This window comes from Pongo pygmaeus, chromosome 2, assembly GCF_028885625.2.
Source record: "Pongo pygmaeus isolate AG05252 chromosome 2, NHGRI_mPonPyg2-v2.0_pri, whole genome shotgun sequence".
Taxonomy (NCBI): Eukaryota; Metazoa; Chordata; class Mammalia; order Primates; family Hominidae; genus Pongo; species Pongo pygmaeus.
Genome location: NC_085930.1, coordinates 190,034,362 through 190,058,391, shown reverse-complemented (window position 1 = coordinate 190,058,391; position 24,030 = coordinate 190,034,362).

The window sequence follows — 24,030 nt, the reverse complement described above, 5'->3', positions numbered from 1 at the left end:
CCATTCAAGCAAGCCCAGGCCTGGTGGGTACATCCCCAGTGGAGGTACAGCTGCCCCTAATAGCATTGGAATGGTCTTCTATAGGCATACCCATGCCAATCTCTTGCCAGAAGAGCTGTGCTTGCATCCAGAGCAATGGGTAAAGGGGGAGAGGTCTCCCTCTAAACATCTGTTTGCAAGCACTGGTACCATCTGGCTGCACCCACGTCTCCAATGGGAGAAGTGCAGTCACCTTCAGCTCACAAGCGAGGAGCTCTTAGGCACAGGAAAACACATGCTTTGGTGTCCTTAGTCCCAAGGGGTGCTTTGGCACACTGCACTCTTTCTTCCTGTAGGAAGTTTGCACTGAAGGTTAGACCTCTGGGAATCCTGCAGCTCCCTGGGTCCTGCCAGTCCTTTGTGGTTGCCATAGTCCAAGGTGCTGGGGAATGTTTTGCAGGGGGTCCAGTGATGCAGAGACACAAGGACTGAGATGTCCAGGGCGGGACAGAGGCCCACAATGGGTGCACAACCAGTATGGTGCCCACCATCTCAGCTAAGGTCTGGACTGAGGGCAGTGACCCTGCACGAGCTGGTAGCCTGGTGCTCAGCCCTCAAGAAGTTCCCAAATCAATGCCTACACCAGTCCTAGAGCTTGCAAGTGCAGAGTGGCTGATCAACAATTCAGAAAAGAGTAGTTTGCTGCAGGAGTGAGGGGAGCAAACAACACCCTCACCTACCTTTTCCACAGGACTCTTAAGTTCCTCAGGGTTCAATCTCTGCCATAACCTTGCTTCATTCTTTTTCTTTTCTTTCATTTTTTGTTTTCGAGACAGGGTCTTGCTTTGTCACCCAGGCTGGAGTGCCATGGAGCAATCACTGCTCACTGCAACCTTGACCTCCTGGGCTCAAGCAATCCTCCCACTTCAGCCTCCTAAGTAGCTGGCATGCACCACCACAGCCAGGTAACTTTTTGACTTTTAGAAGAGATGAGGTCCCTGTATGTTGTCCAGGCTGGTCTCAAAATCCTGAGCTCAAGCACTCCTCCTGCCTTCGCTTTCCAAAGGATTGGGATTACAGACATGATCCACTGCGCTCAGCCTTATTTTTTTTCTGCATCTCAACTTTTTCTTGTGATTTCTCTAATATGCCCTTGCACTCTTCTCTCAGTATTTTACTGGGGCCGTGATTATTCCCCTGTAACCTTGGTTCGTTTTTTCTGAGAAGTGGCATCCAATGTCTCTAGTGAGCCATCTTGAAAAACCTCTGCCTTTTAATTGAGGTGTTTAGATCATATACATTTATATGATAGTGTGAGTATTGAAATGTTTGGGTTTAAATCTATCATCTTGCAATTTGTTTTGTTCGTACTACCGTTCTTTGTTCATTTTTTTTCTTTTTCTGCCTCATTTTAGATTAACTGAATATTTTATTCTATTTTATCTGTTATTAGCTTATCAGCTATAATTCTTCTATGGTTTTTTAGTGGTTGCTTTATGGTTTACAGTATACATCTTTAACTTATCACAGTATATCTTAAAGTGATATTAAATCACTTTTCATATAGTATAACACCTTAAACATTATATTTGCATTTGTTTCCTCCCAGGCTTTGTGCTATTATTGTTACATATTTTACTCTTTCATATGTTATAGACCCCAGAATATATTGTTATTTTTACTTTAAGCAGTCAATTATCTCTTTAAGAGATTTAAACAATAAGAGATAATATCTTTATAATTATTCACATAGTTGCCATTTCTGGTGCTCTCCATTCCTTTGTGTAGATGCAGATTTCCATCTGGTATCATTTTTCTTCTGATTGAAGAACTTCCTTTAACTTTTTTTTTGAGATGGAGTTTCATTCACTCTTGTTGCCCAGGCTGTAGTGCAATGGCGTGATCTCAGGTCACCGCAACCTCCGCTTCCCAGGTTCAAGTGGTTCTCCTGCCTCAGCCTCCTGAGTAGCTGGGATTACAGGCATGTGCCACCAAGCCTGGCTAATTTTGTATTTTTAGTAGACACAGGGTTTCTCTATGTTGGTCAGGCTGGTCTCGAACTCCCGACCTCAGGTGATCCACCCGCCTCGACCTCCCAAAGTGCTGGGATTACAGGTGTGAGCCACCGTGCCTGGCCCTTTAACATTTTTTATAGTAAAGTTCTGCTTGCTGGTGATGAATTCTTTTAGGTATGAAAGAGTTTTTGTTTGCCTGCATTTTTAACAGACATTTTTTCTAAGTATAGAATTCTAGGTTAATAGTTTATTTCTTTTTAGTATTTTAGATATGTTACTCCACTGTCTTCCAGTTTGGATTGTTTACAATGAGAAATCTGTGCTCTTTTTTGTCCTATTTCCTATGTACATAGTGTGTTTTTCCCTCCTCTGGCTGCTTTTAAGATTTTTCTCTTTATCAATAATTTGAAGCAATTTGTTAATGATGTGACTTGCTATATTTTTCTTCATGTTTTTGGGCTTATGGTTCATTCATATTTTTAAATATATGGGATTATAGCATTTATAAAATTTGGAAAATTCTTAGATGCTATTTCTTCTAATGTTCTTTTTTGCCTTCCCATCTCTCCTCTCCTTTGGAGACCTCAATTATACTTGTATTAGACTACTTGAAGCTCTTCTGCAGCTTAAAAATGTTCTGTTAATTTTTTTCATCTTCTTTCCCCCCTAGATTTTTCATTTTGTATAGTTTCTATTTCTACATTTTTCATTCACTAATCTTTTCTTCTGCAATGTCTTCCTGTAGTTAATTTCATTCCATGTATTTTTCACCTCAGACATTGTAATTTTCATGCATGTTCAATCATTTGTGTAACTTATTGAACATATGGAATATAGTTATAATGCTTAAAATATGTGTTTTAATGTCCTTTATTAATAATCAGTGTCATTTCTGGATTAGTTTGTATTGATTCATTTTTATTCTCATTAAGGGTCATTATTCCTCTGCTTATCTGCATGCCTGGTAATTTTTGACTGTATGTAAGAGATTATAATTTTACATCATTGGGTAAAGTAAATTTCTTTTTTTTAAATTTTATTATTATTATACTTTAAGTTTCAGGGTACATGTGCACAATGTGCAGGTTTGTTACATATGTATACATGTGCCATGCTGGTGTGAATAAATTACTTTTCAATACCTATGAATATTATTGAATTTTTCCTGGGATATGGTTAAGTTACATGGAAATGATTTGATCTTTCTGGATCACATTTTGTTAGGCAGTACCAGAGTAGCATTTACTCTCAGACTTATTTTGTTCTACTCTGAGGCAAAATGCTTTTATGTAATCTACCTTGTATTGCACAAATTATGAGATTTTTCCAATCTGAGTGAGAACAGGAATGATTTTCAGTCTTGTATGAGGATTGTACCTCTGAACCATTGAATGTTTTTTCCCTGGTGTCTTGTATTTTCCTTACATGTATACATTGATTAGTACTTGATTGAATATGCTAAAAGCGTCCTCTGCAGACCTCTGGAGTTCTCACTCAGCGTAGATTTCTCTCTCTAGCACTCTGCTTTGGCTGGTCTCGAACTCCTGGCCTCATGTGATCTGCCTGCCTCGGCCTCCTAAAATGCTGGAATTACAGGCATGAGCTACCACACCTGGCCACTTTATCTATTTTGTATTTAATTGTAAAGCTCACCTAGTTTGTTTCCTTCCTCTCAGATATGAGTATCCTTTTTTGTCTAATGTCCAGTGTAGTTTAAGCTGTTGCATCAAACTAAAAAGTTTCTACACAGTACGGGAAACAACAGAATGAAGAGACCACCTATGAAATAGGATAAAAAAGTTGTAATCCACATATCTGATAAGGGGCTAATATCTTATAAAACATATAAGAAACTGAAAAAAGTCAATAGGAAGAAACCAAATAACCTGATTAAAAAATGGGCAAAGGATCTAAATAGAACTTCCTAAAAAAAAGACATACAAATGGCCAACAGGTGTGTGAAAAAATGCCCAATATCTCTAATCATCAGGGAAATGCAAATCAAAACTACAGAGATATTCATACCTATTAGAATGACTATTATCAAAAAGATAAAAGATAAGTGTTGGCGAGGATATGGAGAAAAGGAAACACTTGTGCACTGTTGGTGGGAATGTAAATTTGTAGAGCTATTTTAGAAAACAGCATGGGGGTTCCTCAAAAAACTAAAAATAAAATTACTATATGATCCAACAGTACTACTACTGAGTATCTATCTAAAGGAATTGAGGCTGGGCACGGTGGCTCATACCTGTAATCCCAGCATTTAGGGAGGCTGAGGCAGGTGGATCACTTGAGCTCAAAAGTTTGAGACCACCCTGACCAATATGGTGAAATCCCATCTCTACTAAAAATACAAAAATTAGCCAGGTGTGGTGGCGGGCACCTGTAATCACAGCTACTTGGGAGGCTGAGGCAGGAGAATCTCTTGAGCCCAGGAGGCAGAGGTTGCAGTGAACCGAGATTGTAACATTGCACTGTAGCCTGGGTGACAGAGCAAAGTGAGACTCTCTCAAAAAAAAAGAATTGAAATCAATATGTCATCAGATATCTGCTCTCCCATGTTTGTTGCAGACAAGATGCATAATCAAGCTTAGGGTCCATCAGCAGATGAATGGATAAAGAAAATGTGGTACGTGTACACAGTGAAATACCACTCAGCCTTAAAAAAGAGGAAATCTTGTCATTCACAGCAACATAGATAAACCTAGGGGACATTATGCAAAGTGAAATAAACCAGGCACAGAAAGTCAAATATAATCTCTCTTATATGTGGAGAATAAAAAAATTGAACTTGGCTGGGCGCAGTGGCTCATGCCTGTAATCCCAGCACTTTGGGAGGCCGAGGCAGGCAGATCACAATGTCAGGAGATCGAGACCATCCTGGCTAACATGGTGAAACCCCATCTCTACTAACAATACAAAAAATTAGCCGGGCGTGGTGGCGGGCGCCTGTAGTCCCCGCTACTCAGGAGGCTGAGGCAGGAGAATGGCATGAACCCAGGCGGCAGAGGTTGAAGTGAGCTGAGATCGTGCCACTGCACTCCAGCCTGGGTGACAGAGTGAGACTCCGTCTCAAAAAAAAACAAACAAAAAAAAACAAAATTGAACTCATGGAAGCAGAAAGTAGGATGGTGATTGCCCCTGGTCTGGGAGTCAGGGATGGGGGCAGCAGAAATGAGATGTTGATCAAAGGATACAAAGTTTCAGTTAGACAGGATGAATAAGTTCTGGGAATTTATTGTGCAGCATGGTAACTGTAATTAATAGTAATGTAGGATATGATTGAAAATTGCTAAAAGAGTAGGTTTTAAGTGTTATCACCACAAAAATGCTAAGTATGTGAGGTGATGAATATGTTAATTAACTTGATTTAATTCACGATGTATACATATATCAAAATGTTATGTTGTACATTGTAGATATATATAATTTGTCAATTATACCTTAATAAAGCTGGAAGGAAATAAAAAGAAATCATTTTAAAACACCATTATTTGATATATTTTGTCTGATTTTTGGTTATTTCAGGTGGGGCAGTATATCTGGTCCCTGGTACTTCGCATTGGCCAGAAATAGACATCCCTCATAACAGTTATTTAACTGCCTATTTGCCCAACCAAGTGTAAAGCCTCAGCTTCCTACGTTTGTAAATCAGACTACTCAAAATAACTTCAACTCCAAGAATTTCTGGCATCTTCCTCCCATCACCTTATTCCTGCTCATTATTTCTTTGTGTCATGTATTAATTGACTTGTTAATAAGCCAGGGTTAATGAATGAATGTTTTCTATCCTATGCATTGATTTTTGAGGAAAATTTTAAAACATAATTCTTCTGCTTATAATAGTAAAAATGCTCGGTCTAAGGACACTGTCAGGAATAATTTAAAAATCACCTGTAATTACACCACTCAGAGATAAATGCTGTAAATATTCTGTTGTTAGTTTACCTCAGGATTGTTTCTATGTACAGATGCTCCTGGACTTCTGATGGGGATATGTCCCAGTAAACCCAGTGTAAGCTGAAGATATTGTAAGACAAAAATGCACTAATACACTTAACCTATTGAACATCACAGCTTATCGTGGCTTATCTTAAATGTGCTCAGAACACTTACACTAGCCTACAGTTGGAGAAAATTAACAAAAAGCTTATTTTATAGTAAGCTATTGAATATTTCATGTAATTTATTGAATACTGCATTGAAAGTGAAAAACAGTATGTTGTATCGGTACTTGAAGTATGGTTTCTACTGCATGCATATTGCTTTCACACCATTGTAAAGTCAAAAATTGTAAAGTTGAACCATGGTAAGTCACAGACCATCTGTATCTATTTTTTAATGGAATCATATAAATATGCAATTCTGCATTCTGCTTTTTTTACTCAATATTTTAATAAACTTCTGCTCTATGATTGAAACTTTTTGAGAAGTGATTTAAATGGTTACCGAGTATTTCATTTCATTATAATCATATTCAAATAATTTCTAATACTCACTATTATATATAACACTATACAAAAGTATTTTTTGTACCTCTGATTATTTTTAGAATAGTCTTAAAATGGAACTACTAGACCAAACAGCATAAGCTTGTGTAAGGCTCTTAGTGAATATCATCACTTTCTTTTTCTCCTGTGATTTCATACCAATTTTTACTCCTGTCAGTTGTATGTGAGAGTGTCTATCTCATTATCTTACTTTAATTGAATATCAAAAGATCAGGGGCTTCCTAGAGAGAGGGAAAAAGTTTATTCACAAGATATTATGTAAATGATGGAAATCTTAGGTGTCATTGTTGATAGTAGCTTCCAATGCTTCTGAAAGTAGTTGTGCAGTTTGTCCACTGAACAGAAGCACCTAACTAAGGTGGCTAGGGGAGGCTAAAATCAGCTCATGTTCTGTTTTCCAAATTTAGACTATAGTCTAAATTTAAATTAGATTTGTCTGATTCTAAACCAACAATGTTATATTGCCAATGATAGATTTTTAGTTAAGTGTTCCTCAAGTTTCCCCATTAGGTTTTATAGCCAGGTAAAATAATCATGATTTATCAGTCACTAAGAAAAAATACAAAATATAATTGCTTGAAAACCTTTGTACTCTGACTTGGAATGAAAATCTCTACTTTGATTACCCAATGAAAACTTGTTTGTGTAATATGAAGAGAAACAAAGTTATAAAAAATGTATAAAATTAGATAATCTTGGAAAAGAATATTGCTATTTTCTGCCTATTGCGTTTCATGATGAAACCACTTACAGAATAGTATTTGTTCATACCCCTCAGAGAATATTATAATTGTATTAATTTTAGTAAAGAGGTATGGGAGAGAGGATTGTGGACAACATAGTGACAAGGTAGGAAAATAATTTAATGTCTTGCTAACCCTTTTTTGAGGATACCTGTACTGGATTATTGCGATAATAATTTTTTTTTTTTTTTTTGACAGAGTATCACTGCGTCACCCAGGCTGGAGCACAGTGGTGCAACCTCGGCTCACTGCAAGCTCTGCCTCCTGGGTTCGAGTGATTCATGTGCCTCAGCCTTCCAAGTAGCTGGAATTACAGGTATGCGCCCCAACGCCTGGCTAATTTTTGTATTTTTAGAAGAGATGAGGGTTTACCATGTTGGTCAGGCTGGTCTCGAACTCCTAACCTGAAGTGATCTGCCTGCCTCGGCCTCCCAAAGTGCTGGGATTACAGGCGTGAGCCACCACGCCCGGCCTATTGCTATAATCTTTAAGAAAACTAGTGACAACAAGAGTTGTTCATTACAAGGAGATAATTTGGCAGGGTCTACCATGCCTATCTTGTAATTTCCATTAAATCTTGGTTCTGGCTTTTGCTCCACTCAAGAGGGAATGCCTTCCCTACTTAGAGGGAAGCAAAACCCACAGCAGAATATCATATTTCCTCACTTGTTATTTCTCTTTCATTAGCTCCATTCTACTCAGTGAAGTGTAACTCAGGAGGTCAGGTTGCTTCTGGCTAAATACTATATTCATTGATATTTGACCCTTGGGAAAGAGGGAGGTTATCCATAGAAGTTCCTCCACATCTAACAAGATCTGGTTATATATATTTTTCCTGCTCCCCTCAGCAATAATAATGTCCACTTTTTGGAGGCTCCAAATAATTCTGAAGTAATTATTTTGTGAAAGGTAGAAATCATTGAAATTTTACTTACTAATAGAAAATTAAATATAGAAGAGATACTAGTTATGGCTTGAAAGAAAAAAGCATGGTTATTTTATTTGCTTTAATTAGTTCAGGGAAGATGTTTGTGAATGTGTTGAATTCTGTGTTTGGACTTCTCATGAGTATTATGTTTTGGATAAACATGTTAATGAAAAATGCAGTCAAAAAAAGACAAAAAAAATCCAATTAAGAGTGATATCACCAAGATAGGGGAGTAGAAGATACCAGCTTTAATCCACCAACTCCTCCTAACAAAAACAAATATGGGCAGTTATTCCCAAACCAAAAGAGCCCAGGGAGGGCTTGAGAGGCCATTAAATAATCTGCAGCAAAATGGTGGGACCAAAAAACCCCCAGAAAATATCCACATAGGAAGGATCAGTGGTGATTCTGGAATACTGAGATGCCAGAAGACAGCTAGGATCAAAGAACAAAGGTGGAGGCTGTCAGCCACGCAGTGGGAGCCACTGTGGTCCCTGGGGGCCTGTTCCACAGAAAACATCAGGATCTTTTGCTACTTCGGTAACCAACAGCTATTCCCACTGGGGGTCCCCAAAGATGGCACTGTGGCTGCACACCTCTCCCTTACCCAAGAAGTTGCTACTGTTGAGGTACTTTGAAAAAAAACCACTACTTCTTCCAATCCTATGTGTCCCCCAACTGTGGAGCAGTGGCTGCTCTATGAGTGCCCACGCTCTGGACTCAGGCTGTATGGTTTCATTGGGCCTATCCATATCTCAGACACTGAAGCCATCACCAGAGTAAGCTAGTTCACATTCTGGGTCCTGAAGCCAAACCCTCAATGGGCATGCCCATGTTTCAGGTGCTAGCTGAGCAGCTACAGAAAGGTAGACTCAACCCTAACCCCAAAGCTGCTTTAACTCTGTGCACACCTGTCTTCCCATTCCCAACTTCTCTGACTGCTTCACAAATCTTCATGCCTCACATTCTATTACCAACATAACAGAAGAGGTGTCTGTGCTTCAGGCACTAGTGCCATTACCACTCCAGATCCTAGAGCTGTAGTCCCTCCATGCACGCTCAAGCTTCTGGGTTCAGCTCTGTGGCCATTCCATGGGCACCACTCATCTGATGCTGGCGCCACTGTCACTCCAAGCAAGCCCATGAGCCAGACCCAGTGCCAAGAGGGTCTTCAGACACAGTTTCCCCAGTGGTAAAAAAGAGTGGGAGGATCTTAGTAGCCATTGCCACTGAAGACTTCAATAACCCTCACTACCACTGTGGAAATCCACAGCCTTGACCACTGAGGACACCTGCAGTCTTCATCAACACTCTCCCTAGCTGATAGAGCTGCACAGAGACTACACAACTGGCATATTCATTGGTATACCCCAGTGAGCAAGTGCCCTCATACCCTTCAAAAATATTTCCAAAGTAAAACTAGCCTGTAATGTCTGCAATAGGTGACTGCTCCACCAAATACATGGACATCAGTGTAAGACAACAAGAAACATGACAAACCAAGGAGACATAAAACCACCAAAAGAACACAATAATCTCACAGTAGCTGGCCCCCAAAAAAACAGATATATAAACTGCTTGACAGTTGTTCCCCCCCCCCCACCCCCGCCCAGATGGAGTTTCGTTCTTGTTGCCCAGGCTGGAGTACAATGTCACGATTTTGGCTCATTGCAACCTCCGCCTCCTGGGTTCAAGTGATTCTCCTGCCTCAGCCACCCAAGTAGCTGGGATTACATGTACCCGCCACCATGCCTGGTTAATTGTTTTTTGTATTTTTAGTAGAGATGGCGTTTCATCATGTTGGCCAGGCTGGTCTCAAACTCCTGACCTCAGATGATCCACCCGCCTCAGCCTCCCAAAGTGCTGGGATTACAGGTGTGAGCCATGGTGCCTGGCCAATAATTTAAAATAAATGTCTTAAGGGAGCTCAGTTAACTTCAAGAAAATATAGAAGAACAATGGAATGATATCAGAAAAATAAAAAATGACAAAAGAAGAAATTTAACAGACAGATTAGAATTACTTTAAAAAAAATCCAGAAATTCTGGAGCAGAAATATACAATAAATGAAGTTTAAAATGCAATAGAGAGCATCAACAGGAAAATTGAACAAGTTGAAGAAATCTGTGAACTCAGAAACATGTTATTTAAAAAAATTACCAGAGGACAAAAAGAATGAAAAGAATTAAAGCTTACTGGATGTATAGGACAGCATCAAAAGAGCAAATATTTAGTTAAAGATATTAAAGAAGTCAGAGAAAGACAAAGGGGTTAGAAGGCTTATCTAAAAATATAATAGCTGAAAACTTTCCAAATCTGGGGAAAGATAATATCCATGTACCAGAAGATCACAGATTTCCAATCATGTTCAAACAAGATGACACCAAGACACATTATAATCAAACTCAAAAATCAAAGATAGAAGATAAGCAAGTCACATATAACAGAATTTCACCAACGCTAGCAGCATATTTCTCGGAAGAAACCTTATAGATCTGGATAAAGTGAAATGATATAGTCAAAGCACTGAAGGATATATTCAAAAACTGCAAACCAAGAACACTGTACCTAGCAAAACTGTCCTTCAAAAATGAAGGAATGACAAAGACTTTCCCAAACAAAAGGTGAGGAAGTTTATCACTGTCAGACCTACCTTAAAACAAATGCTAAAGGGACCTCTTTAAACTGAAAGAAAAAGATGCTAATTAGTAACACAAACACATACGAAGCTATAAAACTTACTGCAAAAACTAAGTACACAGAAAGTTTACTACTGAAATGGTGTGTAAATCAATGATACATATTCAGTATGAAGGTTAACAGACAAAACTATTAAAAATAATAGCTACAATAGGTTGCAGGATATACAAAAGAAAAAATTGTAAATTGGGACATCAAAAACAAAATATTTGAGAGATGGAGTAAAAGTGTAGGGTTATTTTATGTGATCAAGGTTAAATTGTTATCAGTTTTGAATATCCCATTATAACTTTAAAATGTTTTATGTAAGCCTCATGGTAACCACAAAAAAATTGATAGTACATATACAAAAGATAAAAAGTAAGGAATCAGGCTGGACACAGTGGCTCACACTTGTAATCCCAGCACTTTGGAAGGCCTAGGAGTGTAGATCACAAGGTCAGGAGTTCCAGACCAGCCTTTCCAGTATGGCGAAACCCTGTCTCTACTTAAAAGTACAGAAATTAGCCGGACGTGGTGGCACGCACCTGTAGTCCCAGCTACTCGGAGGCTGAGGCAGGAGAATCACTTGAACCCAGGAGGTGGAGGTTGCAGTGAGCCGAGATCACATCACTGCACTCCAGCCTGGGCAACAGAGTGAGACTCCATCTCAAAAAAAAAAAAAAGAAAAAAAGTAAGGAATCAGCCAGGTGGCCAGGCATGGTGGCTCATGCCTGTAATCCCAGCAGCACTTTGGGAGGCCAAGCTGGGTGGATCACCTGAGGTCAGGAGTTTGAGACTAGCCTGGCCAACATGGTGAAATCCCATCTCTACTAAAAAAATACAAAAATTAGCTGGGCATGGTGGTGCATACCTGTAATTCCAGCTACATGGGAGGCTGAGGCAGGAGAATCACTTGAATCTGGGAGGCGGAGGTTGCAGTGAGCCAAAATTGTGCCATTGCCCTCCAGCCTGGGTAACATAAGTGAAACTCCCTCTTAAAGGAATCAAAGTGTACCAATAAAGAAAATTATCTAATCCCAAAGGAAGGCAGCAAGAGAGAATGAAAGAAATGTTCTACAGAACAACCACAAAATAGTTAACAAAATGGCAGTAGTAAGTCCTTACTTATCAATAATTATCTTGAATGTAAATGGATTTTATTATCCAATCAAAAGACACAGTGGCTGAATGGATAAAAAACAAGACCCAACTGTATCCTGCCTATAAAAGGTTCAGGTCACCTTTAAGAACACAGATAAATTGAAAGTGAATGGATGAAAATATTCCATGCAAATGGAAAACAAAGGAAAGCAGAGATAGTGATAGTTACATCAGATAAAGTAGAGTATAAGTCAAAACTATAAAATGATAGAAGGGTCATATAATGATAAAGGAGTCAACTCATCAAGAAGATACAATTGTAAATATGCATGCACCCAACTTCAGAGCACCTAAATATATAAAGCAAATATTAATAGATCTGAAGATAATAAGAGACTGACACAGTAATGATAGAGGAATTAAATACTCCACTTTCAACAATGAACAGATCGTCCAGACTGAAAATTAATAGGGAAACATTAGACTTGAACTACACTTTAGACCAAATGAATGTAACAGACATATGAAGAACATTTCACCCAACAGCAACAGAATACACATTCTTAAGCACACGTGGAACATTGTCCAGGATAAATCACATGTTAAGACATAAAACAAGTCTTAATAAAATTAAGAAGATTGAAATCATATCAAGTATGTTTTCTAGGCACAATGGTATAAAACTAGAAATCCGTATGAGAAAGAATTTTGGAAAATTCACACGTGGAAATTAAACAGCATGTTCCTAAACAACTAATGGGACAAAGAGGAAGTTAAAAGAAAAACTGAAAGATCTCTTAAGACAACAAAAGTTAAAACACAACATATACAAACTTATGGAATGTAGCAAAAGTAGTTCTAAAACAGAAGTTTGTAGTAATAAATGCCTACATCAAAGAAGAAGAAAGATTACAGATAAACAACATAATGTTATACCTCAAGGAACTAGAAAAAGCAGATGGAGTAAGCCCAAAGTTAGTAACAGTAAGGAAATAATAAAGATTAGAGCAGCAATAAATGTAATGGAGACTAGACAAATAATAGAAAAGGTCAATGAAACTAACAGTTTTGTAAAAAGACAGATCTGAAAAACCTTTAACCAGGCTAGGAAAAAGGAGAGAAGACTCAAATCAGAAATTAGAGGGAGGACATGACAACTGATAACAAGGAAATACAAAGGATCATAAGAAACTACTATATGATTTTATATCAACACATTGGATAACCTAGAAGAAATAGATACATTCCTAGACACTTACCACCTGCCAAGATTAAATCTGAAGATATAGAAAATGTGAACAGACTGATAACTTATAAGAGACTGAGTCAGTAATAAAAAGTCCCCCTTCAAAGAAAAGCCCAGGACCCGATGGTTTCACAGCTGAATTCTAGCAAACATTTAAAGAGAACTAACATAAATCTTTCTCAAACTTTTCTAGAAAATTGAAGAGGAGGGAATACGTCCAAACTCATTTTGCAAGGATTACACTGGTACCAATGCCAGACAAGGACACCTAAGAAAATAAAATTATAGGCCAGTATCCCTGAAGAACACAGATGCAAAAATCCTTAACCAAATACTAGTAAACTGAATTCAGCAGCGCATTAAAATGATCATTCACCGTGATCGAGTGTGATTTATCCCATGGGATGCAAGGATAGTTCAACATATGCCAATCTATATATGTGATATACCCCATTAACAGAATGAAGGATAAAAACCACATGATGATCTCAATTGATGCAGAAAAGGCATTTGAAAAAATTTAACATTCTTTTGTGATTAAAAACTCTCAAAAAACTAGGTATAGAAGAAACGCGTCTCAACATAAAGACCATATATGACATACCCATCATTAAGCCTTTGTTACTCCTTTATTTCTGAAGGACAGTTTTGCTGGGTATAGTGTTCTTGGTTTATACTTTTTGAAGATATCCTTCAGTGCTTTGAATATATCATCCCTCTTTATCCTGGTCTGCAAGGTTTCTTCTGAGAAATATGCTGCCAGACTTAATGAAGTTCTGTTATATGTGATTTGCTTATCTTGCTGCACTCAGAATCCTGTCTTTGATTATAAAGATAAAGAAAAGACAAGGATGTCCCACTTTCTACTTTTATTCAACATAGTACTAGAAGTCCTAGCCAGAGCAATTAGGCAAGAGAAAGAAAGAAAAGGCTTCAAAATTGGAAAGGAAGATGTTAAACTGTCTCAGTTTTTGGACAACATGTTCTTATATAGAGAGAACCCTAAAGACTCCACGAAAAATGTCAGAACTAATAAATGAATTTAATAAAGTTGCATGCTACAAAATCAACACAAAACTAAAAAAGAAATTAAGGTAACAATCCAATTTACAATAGCTACAAAAAATATAATACTGAGGAATAAATGTAAGCAAGGAAGTGAAACATTTGCTTCACTTTCGCTTACATTTGTAACAAATGTAAGAAAGAGAGTCCAGAAATAAATCCCTGTATTTATGGTCAATTAATTTTTGACAAGGATGCCAAGAATACACAATGGGGAAAGAACAGTCTCTTCAATAAATAGTATTGGCAAAACTGGATATTCACATGCAGAAGAATGAAACTAGACTCTTATCTCAAACCCTATACAAAAATCAACTCAAAATGGATTATAAAGACTTCAATGTGAGACCAGAAATGGTAAAGCTACTAACAACAACAACAAAAAACATAGGGGAAATGCTCCATGATATTGGTCTGGGCAACGATTTTTTAAATATGATGCCAAAGCACAGGCAACAAAACCAAAAATAGACAAGTAGGATTACATCAAACTGAAAAGCTTCTGCAAAGTAAAGGAAACAGAGTGAAGAAACAACCTAGAAAATGGAAGAATATATTTGTAAACAAGAATCTCAGAAGGGTTTAATAGCCAAAACATGTAAGGAAGTGAAACAACTCAATAGTAAGAAAACAACCCAATTAAAACATGGGCAAAGGGGACCTAAATAGAAATTTCTCAAAAGAAGATACACAAATGGCCAACAGGTCTATGAAAAAGATCCCAACATCTCTAATAATTGGGGAAACACAAATCAAAAGCACAATGAGATATTACTCCACACCTGTCAGAATGGCTATTCAAAAAGACAAGATAAATACTGGCAAGAATATGGAGAAAAGGGAACTGTTGTATACTGTTGGTGGGAATGTAAATTTGTAGAGCTATTTTGGAAAACAATGTGGAGGTTCCTCACAAAAGTAAAAATAGATTACTATATGATCCATACTACTGGGTACGTATCCAAAGGAATTGAAATCACTGTCAGATATCTGCACTCTCATGTTTGCCGCAACATTATGCACAATAGCAAGATATGGAACCAACCTTAGTGTTCATTGACAGATGAACAAATACAGAAAATGTGTTATATATACACAATTAAATACTATTCAACTTTAAAAAAGAGAGAAATCCTGTCATTTACAGCAACATGGGTAAACCAAGAGGACATTATGCTAAGTGAAATAAGCCAGGTGCAGAAAGACAAATATTACATGGTTTCACTTATATGTAGAGTGTAAAAGGTTGAACTTATAGAAAGAGAGTACAATGGTGGTTACAAGAGGCTGGAGGTTGGGGGATTGGGAAGATTTAGTGAAAGGACACAAAATTTCAGGAGGAATAATTTAAAGAGATCTATTGTACATTACAGTGACTAGAGTTAGTAATAATATATTACATATTGAAAATTGCTAAAAGATTTTGTGTTCTCACCACAAAAAAAATGTGAAACAATGCATGTGTTTAATAGCTTGAATTTATCCATTCCACAGTTGTATACATATATAAAAACGTTGTGTTGTACACCATAAATATACATAACTTGTTAATTTAAAAAATCCTTTGAACATTTTGTGTGGATCCCTGGTGGAAAGTAGAACTTGGATGTAATATAAACTCAGCAACTTTTTAGTATGTGATATATGTCTTGAGATACTAGATTGATATATTTAAGAATTTGGAGCTTCCAATGTAGAGTAAATGAAAGTTAGCTTAAAGTACGATAAATATATATATACACACACACACACACACATATGCATGCACACACATTAAAAAAGTTTTTTTTTAGGACAGAATCTCACTCTGTTACACAGGCAAACACAGCTCACTGCACCTCAATCTCTTAGGCTCAAGTTATCCTCCTGCCTCAGCCTCTCAAGTAGCTGGGACTATAGGCATGCGCCAACATGCCTAGCTAGTTTTAAAATTTTTTGTAGTGACAGGGTCTCGTTATGTTGTTCAGGCTGATCTTGAACTCCTGGGCTCATGTGATTCTCCTGCCTTGACCTTTATGGACACGAGCCACTGCGTCCATCTCAGCTCACTGCGACCTCTGCCTCCCGAGTTCAAGCGATTCTCCTGCCTCAGCCTCTTGAGTAGCTGGGATTACAGGTACCCACCAACACGCCTGGCTAATTTTTGTATTTTTAGTAGAGGTGAGGATTTACCATGTTGACCAGGCTGGCCTCGAACTCCTGACCTTAGGTGATCCACCCACCTTGGCCTCCCAAAATGCTAGGATTACAGGCATGAGCCACCACGCCCAGCCGTAGTGCAATACTTTTAAAGGACATTCATTATTTGGATCTCATGTAACCAGGGCTTATACTTTCATTGATTTATACATAAGTTTTAGATAATTTATAAAAGTAAGCAAATTTGGAAATCTTAGTGATTACTCTTTTTTTAATTTCCATTTTTATTTTAGATTCTGGGGTTACATGGGTAGGTTTGTTACAAGGGTATATTGTGTGATGCTGAGGTTTTGGGCTTCTATTCATCCTGTCACCTACATAGTGAACATAGTACCCAATAGAAGTTTTATATCCCTGTCTTCCTCCCTCCTTCCTTTCAGAGTCCCCAGTGTCTGTTGTTCCCTTCTGTGTCCACGTGCACTCAGTGATTAGCTCCCACTTATAAGTGAGAACATAGGGTATTTGGTTTTTGTTTCTGTGTTAATTTGCTTAGGATAATGGCCTCCAGCTGCATTCATGTTCCTGCAAGGGACATGATGTCCTTCTTTTCTATGGCTGCATAATATTCCATGGTGTATATGTACCACATTTTCTTTATCTCACCCACTGTTCATGGGCACCTAGGCTGATTACATGCTTTTGTTATTGTGAATAGTGCTGCAATGAACATACAAGTGCATGTGTCTTTTTGGTAGAACAATTTATTTTTTAGGGGGCATATACCCAGTAATGGGATTGCTGGGTGGAATGCAATGGTAGTTCTATTTTTAGTTCTTTGAGAAATCTCCAAACTGCTTTTCACAGTGGCTCAACTATTTTGCCACTTTTAATAGCAAAAACCACAATTACTTTTGCACCATCCTAATAGTTTACATGCCTACCAGTAGTGTGTAAGCATTCCCTTTTCTCCACAGCCTTGCCAACATCCGTTATTTTTTGACGTTTTAATAATAGCCATTCTAACTGGTGTGAGATGGTATCTCGTTGTGGTTTTGATTTGTCTTTCTTTGATTATTAGTGATGTTGTGCATTTTTTCATGTTTGTTGGCTGCTTGTATGTCTTTTGAGAAGTGCCTGTCCATGTTCTTTGTCTACTTTTTAATGTGGTGGTTTGTTTTTTGCTTGTTGATGTAAGTTTTTTATAGAGTCTGGATATTAGGCCTTTATTGGATTCAGAGTTTGCCAATATTTTCTCCCATTCTTTAGGTTGTCTGTTTACTCTGTTGATAGTTTCCTTTGCTGTGCAGAAGCTCTTTAGTTTAATTAGGCACCATTTGCCAACTTTTGTTTTTGTTGCAATTGCTTTTGAGGACTTAGTCATAAATTTTTTGCCAAGGCCGATGCCCAGAAGGATATTTTTAGGTTTTCTGCTAAGATTTTTAAGGTTTCAGTCTTACATTTAAATCTTTTATCTTTTTGTATATGGTAAAAGAAAGGAGTCCAGTTTTATTCTTCTGCATATGGTTAACCAGATTTTTCAGTACCATTTATTGAATTAGGGAGTCTTTTCCGCATTGCTTGTTATTGTCAACTTTGTCAAAGATCAGTTGGTTGCAGGCATGTGGTTTTATTTCTGGGGTTTCTATTCTGTTCCATTGGTCTATGTGTCTATTTTTGTACTAGTACTATGTGTTTTTGGTTACTATCATCTTCAAACTGTAGTATGAAGTCAGGTAATGTGATGCCTCCGGCTTTGTTCTTTTTGCTTAAGGTTGCTGTGGTTATTTGGCCTCTTTTATTTGGTTTCATATGAATTAGAATAGTTTTTCAGAATTCTGTGAAAACTGATGTTGATCATTTGATAGGAATAGTGTTGAATTTGTAGATTGCTTTTAACACTATGGGCACTTTAGCAATGTTGATTCTTCCAATCCACGAATATGGAATATTTTTCTGTTTGTGTCATCTATGATTTATTTCATCAGTATTTTGTAGTTCTCCATATAGAGATCTTTCACCTCCAAGGTTAGGTGTATTCCTAGGTTTTGTGTGTGTGTGTGTGTGTGTGGCTACAATAGGTGGGATTACATTCTTGATTTGGTCCTTGGCTTGAATGTTATTGGTGTATAGAAGTGCTACTGGGGTTTGAATGTTGATTTCAATATCCTGAAACTTTACTGAAGTTGTTAATCAGGTCTAGGAGTCTTTTGGTGGAGTCTTTAGGATTTTTCTAGGTATAGAATTATATTGTCAGTGAAGAGAGATAATTTGATTTCCTCTTTTCCTATTTTAATACCTTTTTTTTTCTTTCTCTTGCTTGAGTGCTCTGGCTATGACTTCCAGTACTATGTTGAATAGGAGTGGTGAGAGTGGGAATCCTTGTTTTATTCCACTTTTCAAGGGGAATGCTTCCAGCTTTTGCCCATTCAGTATGATGTTGGCTATAGATTTGTCACAGATGCCTTTATTATTTTGAGGTATTGTCCCGTGAGATCTAGTTTCTTGAGGTTTGTTTTTTCTACTCATGAAAGGATTGGATTTTATTGAAATATTTCTGTATCTATTGAGACGATCATATGAGTTTGTTTTAATTTTGTTTGTGTGGTGAATCACGTTTGTTGATTTGTGTATTGTGAACCAACCTTACATCCCAAGAATAAAGCCCACTTGATCATGGTGAATTAACTTTTCAATGCACTGCCAGATTTGGTTTGCTAGTATTTTATTGAGGATTTTTGCATCTATGTTCATCAGGTTTAATTGGCCTTTGGTTTTCTTTTTTCCTTGTGTCTTTGCCAGATTTTGGTATTAGGATGATACTGGTTTTGTAAAATGAGTTAGGGAAGAGTTCCTTCTCCTCAGTTTTTTGAAATAGTTTCAGTAGGATTGGTACTAGCTCTTTTTACGTCTGCTAGAATTCAGCTGTGAATCCATCTGGTCCACAGCTTTTTTTGGTTTGTGGATTTTTTTTTTTTTTTTTTCAAATTACTGATTCAATTTTGGAACTTGTTATTGGACTGTTTAGGGTTTCAATTTCTTCCTGTCAATCTTGGGAAGTTATGTGTTTCCAGGAATTTATCCATTTCCTCTAGATTTTCTAATTTGTATGCATAGATGTGTTTATAGTAGTCTCTGAGGATCTTTTGTATTTCTGTTGAATCGGTTATAATGCCACCTTTGTCATTTCTGATTGTGTTTATTTGAATCTTCTCACTTTTTTCTTTGTTAATCTGGTTTGCAGTCTATTGGTCTTGTTTATCTTATCAAAGAACCCACTTTTTGTTTTGTTGATTCTTTCTGTGTTTTTTGGGTCTCAATTCTGTTTAGTTCTACTCTGATTTTAATTATTTCTTTTCTTCTGCTTACTTTGGAATTAGTTTGTTCTTGTTTTTCTAGTCCCTTTAAGTGGTAGAGTATTAATCTGAGATCTTTCTAACCTCTTGATGTAAGTATTTAGTACAATAAACTTCCCTCTTAACACTGCTTTGTTGCATCCCAGAGATTTTGTCATGCTGTGTCTCCATTATCATTTGTTTCAAATATTGATTTCTGCATTAATTTTACTGTTTACCCAAAAGCCATTCAGGAGCAAGTTATTTAGTTTCCATGTCACTGTGTGGTTTTGAGAGTTCCTCTTGGTGTTGATTTCTATTTCCATTCCACTGAGGTCTGAGAATATGCTTGGTATGATTTCAATTTTTTTGAATTTGTTGAGACTTGCCTAATGGCTGAGAATGTGATAGATTTTAGAGTATGTACCATGTGCAGATGATAAGATACATATCCTGTGGTTATTAGGTGGAGTATTCTGTAGATGTCTATTAGAACCAATTGGCCAAGGGCCAAATTTAAGTCCAGAATTTTTTTGTTAGTTTTCTGCCTTGATAATCTAATACCGTCAATGGGGTGTTGAAGTCTTCCAGTATTATTGTGTAGCTATGTCAAAAATGGATTATTCTTATCAGTTGACATATCCTGACAACGTTTCTAGCACTTTAAGATTATTATTTATTGACATTATGATATCTTCTGGGGGTTTATTTTAATATTTAGTTTAACGAATAAGATAAAGTGGCTGTGATGAAGGTCTGGAACAGCATCTGCCTAAAAGGCAAATATAGTGATTACTCTTTACATATAACCTGAAATCTAGAACAATATAGCATCTGAGGATAAAATAATTTAAATTGTAGTTGCATAAGGTTTGCATCCTGATGTATCTGAAACGTGTTCCATATTACCTTGGCTTTCAATTTCTCTAATTTTTCTATTTGATTAGAAGTTATTCATTTTGGGGGCAATGATGAAATTCCAATTTGAACTGTCTCATATCTTTTAATCAGAATTTTCCCAAAGCACAAAAGTGAAAATGTAGAAGTTGCTGTGTTTCATTAGTTTCATTCTTTTGAATGTTGCTACACTGAAAGCGCTGTGTGAAATTATTAGAAGACAAGTTTTCAAATGGTTGTAAAAGAAGATGCATATATGGGGACTCACTCAAAGGGCATTATTTAAAAAAGAAATTTCCAGCCACCCAGATCTCAGGGTAGCTATGTCCATTCAAGGATAGAGAATCCACCATCTGTATGATTATTTTTACGTCTGAACTTTTTTATACACCAGAGAGACTCAAAACTTTCAGGGTCATTTGCTCAGCATGTAGTGGAATGTCCTGCGCAATAGATTCCAATTAATATGACCATGTTCAATGGCCCTTTACCACCAATGATATATAACTGCTTTCCACTTGGCTTTATATGGCACTTCTTTGTTACAGCTGCAACCAGGTCTATCGCCGCTTTGATAAAAATTTCAGTTACCCCAGGGAGAAGCTTTCAACTTTATTAAGTATTGAAGTCTGTACATTTGTTCTTCTTTGGAAGAGCAGATCAAAAGCACGCTTTCTAAGTAAGTAATCTGATAAATTAGGATAGCATTTGCAGACTTGGGCAATATGTTTTTCCGTAATTGAAACCTGAGAACCTGTGTCAACTGACTATACTATTACAAACTTCTTAGCATTTAACAAGAGTTTCTTTTATTTTTTGAAAGTAAATAGAATTCCTTGATTCAATTTAACCAATTCTTTAGCATGCTGTTTCCTTTTTGTTGTGGTTAGGAAAACCTCAATGTAGGTTTAGAGATAGAAAACTGACAATCAAGAAAAAAAAAAAGCAATTAGATGATCAAGTTGTGATATAGACAAAAAGCCCATGCTGTCCTCTTATCTCTGGCATTAATTTACTGTAAAAACTTGAGCAAGCCACTTAATTTTTCTGGGCCACAGTTTCCTCATCTTTGAAAAGGGATGATTGGCTAAATTATGTGTAAGACTTCTGCTGATTCTGAAATTCTCTGATTCTAAGTCTTAGGCAGAATGAGGCTAGACACAGAATACCTTATATTTGCATGTGGCCATTTTTACTTTGCATCTCCTGCCTGCTTCAATTCCAGGTTTGGTTTGGCAGTGGAATAATATGGTGCTATTTTGTCTTTGGGTAGGAATGAGATATATCTGGATCACTGGTTAAAACCAGAATAGTAATACCTTCACAAAGGAGACTAGATGGTTGTATTTCTCCCACAGTCCCAAGCTACTAGAATGTTGAAAAGACACCAGATTTATCTTGGGAAAATTGGCCCTTCTTCGCATACATTTACAATACAAATACAAATAAATTCAGATTTCTCCATAGCTGATGGGACAAATTTTGCCTTCTGTGTTAGTCTGAATCTGAGGGTTACCCCTGTTATTAGCATTTTCAAAGATTTAGATTGCGACCTTTGAATTCTAATTCATGGGATTTGGATGCTTAAAAAGGATAACTTGGGCTGGGCATGGTGGCTCACTCTAATCCCAGCACTTTGGAAGGCCGAGGCAGGCGGATCTTTTAGGTCAGTAGTTCATGACCAGCCTGGCCAACGTGGTGAAATCCCGTCTCTACTAAAAATATAAAAATGAGCCAGGTGTGGTGGCAGGCACCTGTAATCCCAGCTACTAGGGGAGGCTGATGCAGGAGAATGGCTTGAACTCGGGAAGTGGAGGTTGCAGTGAGCCGAGATCATGCCACTGTACTCCAGCCTGGGTGACAGAGTGACTCCATCTCAAACAAAAAAAAAGAAAGGATAACCTGAATCAAAATGTACATCACATGTTGCCAAAGAGTAAATATAATTTCTTACAGTATTTTGTCAATGGATGCTTACAATATAAACACTCCATGTAGACATCCTCAAAGTGTTTTAGCATTAAAAAGTTGGAAACTATTTTGTAGACCAATTCTTTCTAAATTTTAAGTTCTGATGATTGGGGATCAAGTTGGGGCTATGTTTTTCAGAATCGTAAAAAGCCTAAATACTAATAATACAGTTGTGATATTAGTAGAAACTTTTCCTGGGAGGTAGGGATTTAAGAGCCAAGTTTCTCATCTCAGATCCTCAGCAATTTATTTCTGATATTGGGCTATTCACTTGTTCTGTCTGTTACTGTTTTCTCATTTTTAACACTATATCAAACCTCTGTAAGAGGTTCGGTTCCTTTCCTGTCCTGTCCTGTCTAGTTCGGTCGTCCAGCCTGGAATGCAATGGAGCGATCTTGGCTCAGTGCAACCTCTGCCTCCCGGGTTCAAGCAATTCTCCTGCCTCAGCCTACTGAGTAGCTGGGATTACAGGCACCCGCCACCACACCTGGCTAATTTTTGTATTTTTAGTAGAGACAGAGTTTCACCATGTTGGCCAGGCTGGGCTCCAACTCCTGACCTCGTGATGTGCCCGCCTTGGCCTCCCAAAGTGCTGGGATTATAGGCGAGAGCCACCACGCCCACCCAAGAGCTAGTTTCTTAAAGGTTAATCATACTGTAGAACCTTAAACTATATAAATAAATTTTATGTATGTAGTTGTGTTTAAAATCCTCTTGTTTTGAACTTAGAATGGGTTTTTTACTCATGCATGATTTTGTAACATCATTCAATGATAAAAATATTAGTTCACTGACTTATTCAGAATTTCTGAATCTTGACCCATTTCCTTATACAATATCAACAATTATTTTGTTAATATCACCACTAATCTCATCAGAAAAGCTTGTAAGTGTTGAAAAACTATCAAGTTCATAGCAGTAGATTCAAGATTTCTAAAATTTTAATTTTCTCTTGAAAGCTCACATTTTGATCATAGGCAATAAATACCATCTGTTGTTTTTCTTGAAGTGACAGGCTTACTTTGTCCATTAAAATTAAAGTCTGCCAAATAATCTGAAAATTCATTATTTGTCTGTCAGTCTTTTTTTTTTCAAGTAAAAATGATGTTTTATGAAAATGTATGCTGGTTCCATTTGTAACTCAGTTGCATGAGTTTCTTTTCGTAGAGACAACTATCATATTTCAATATGTGGTAGAAACGCTTCATATGCACTTCCCATTTTGTAATACAGAATATTAATAAGATGTATACTCAAGGGTCTAGATTTAATAAAGTTAATCATTTTTATTGTTTTATAAAGGATATGATTAAGTGAAACTGACATTTTATTTTTATTGTGAGTGCATGATGGTGAAGAATGTGATAACTGCCAGTGTAGTTTGGTATCACAGCCTTGATTCTTTCTAAGGAACCTAC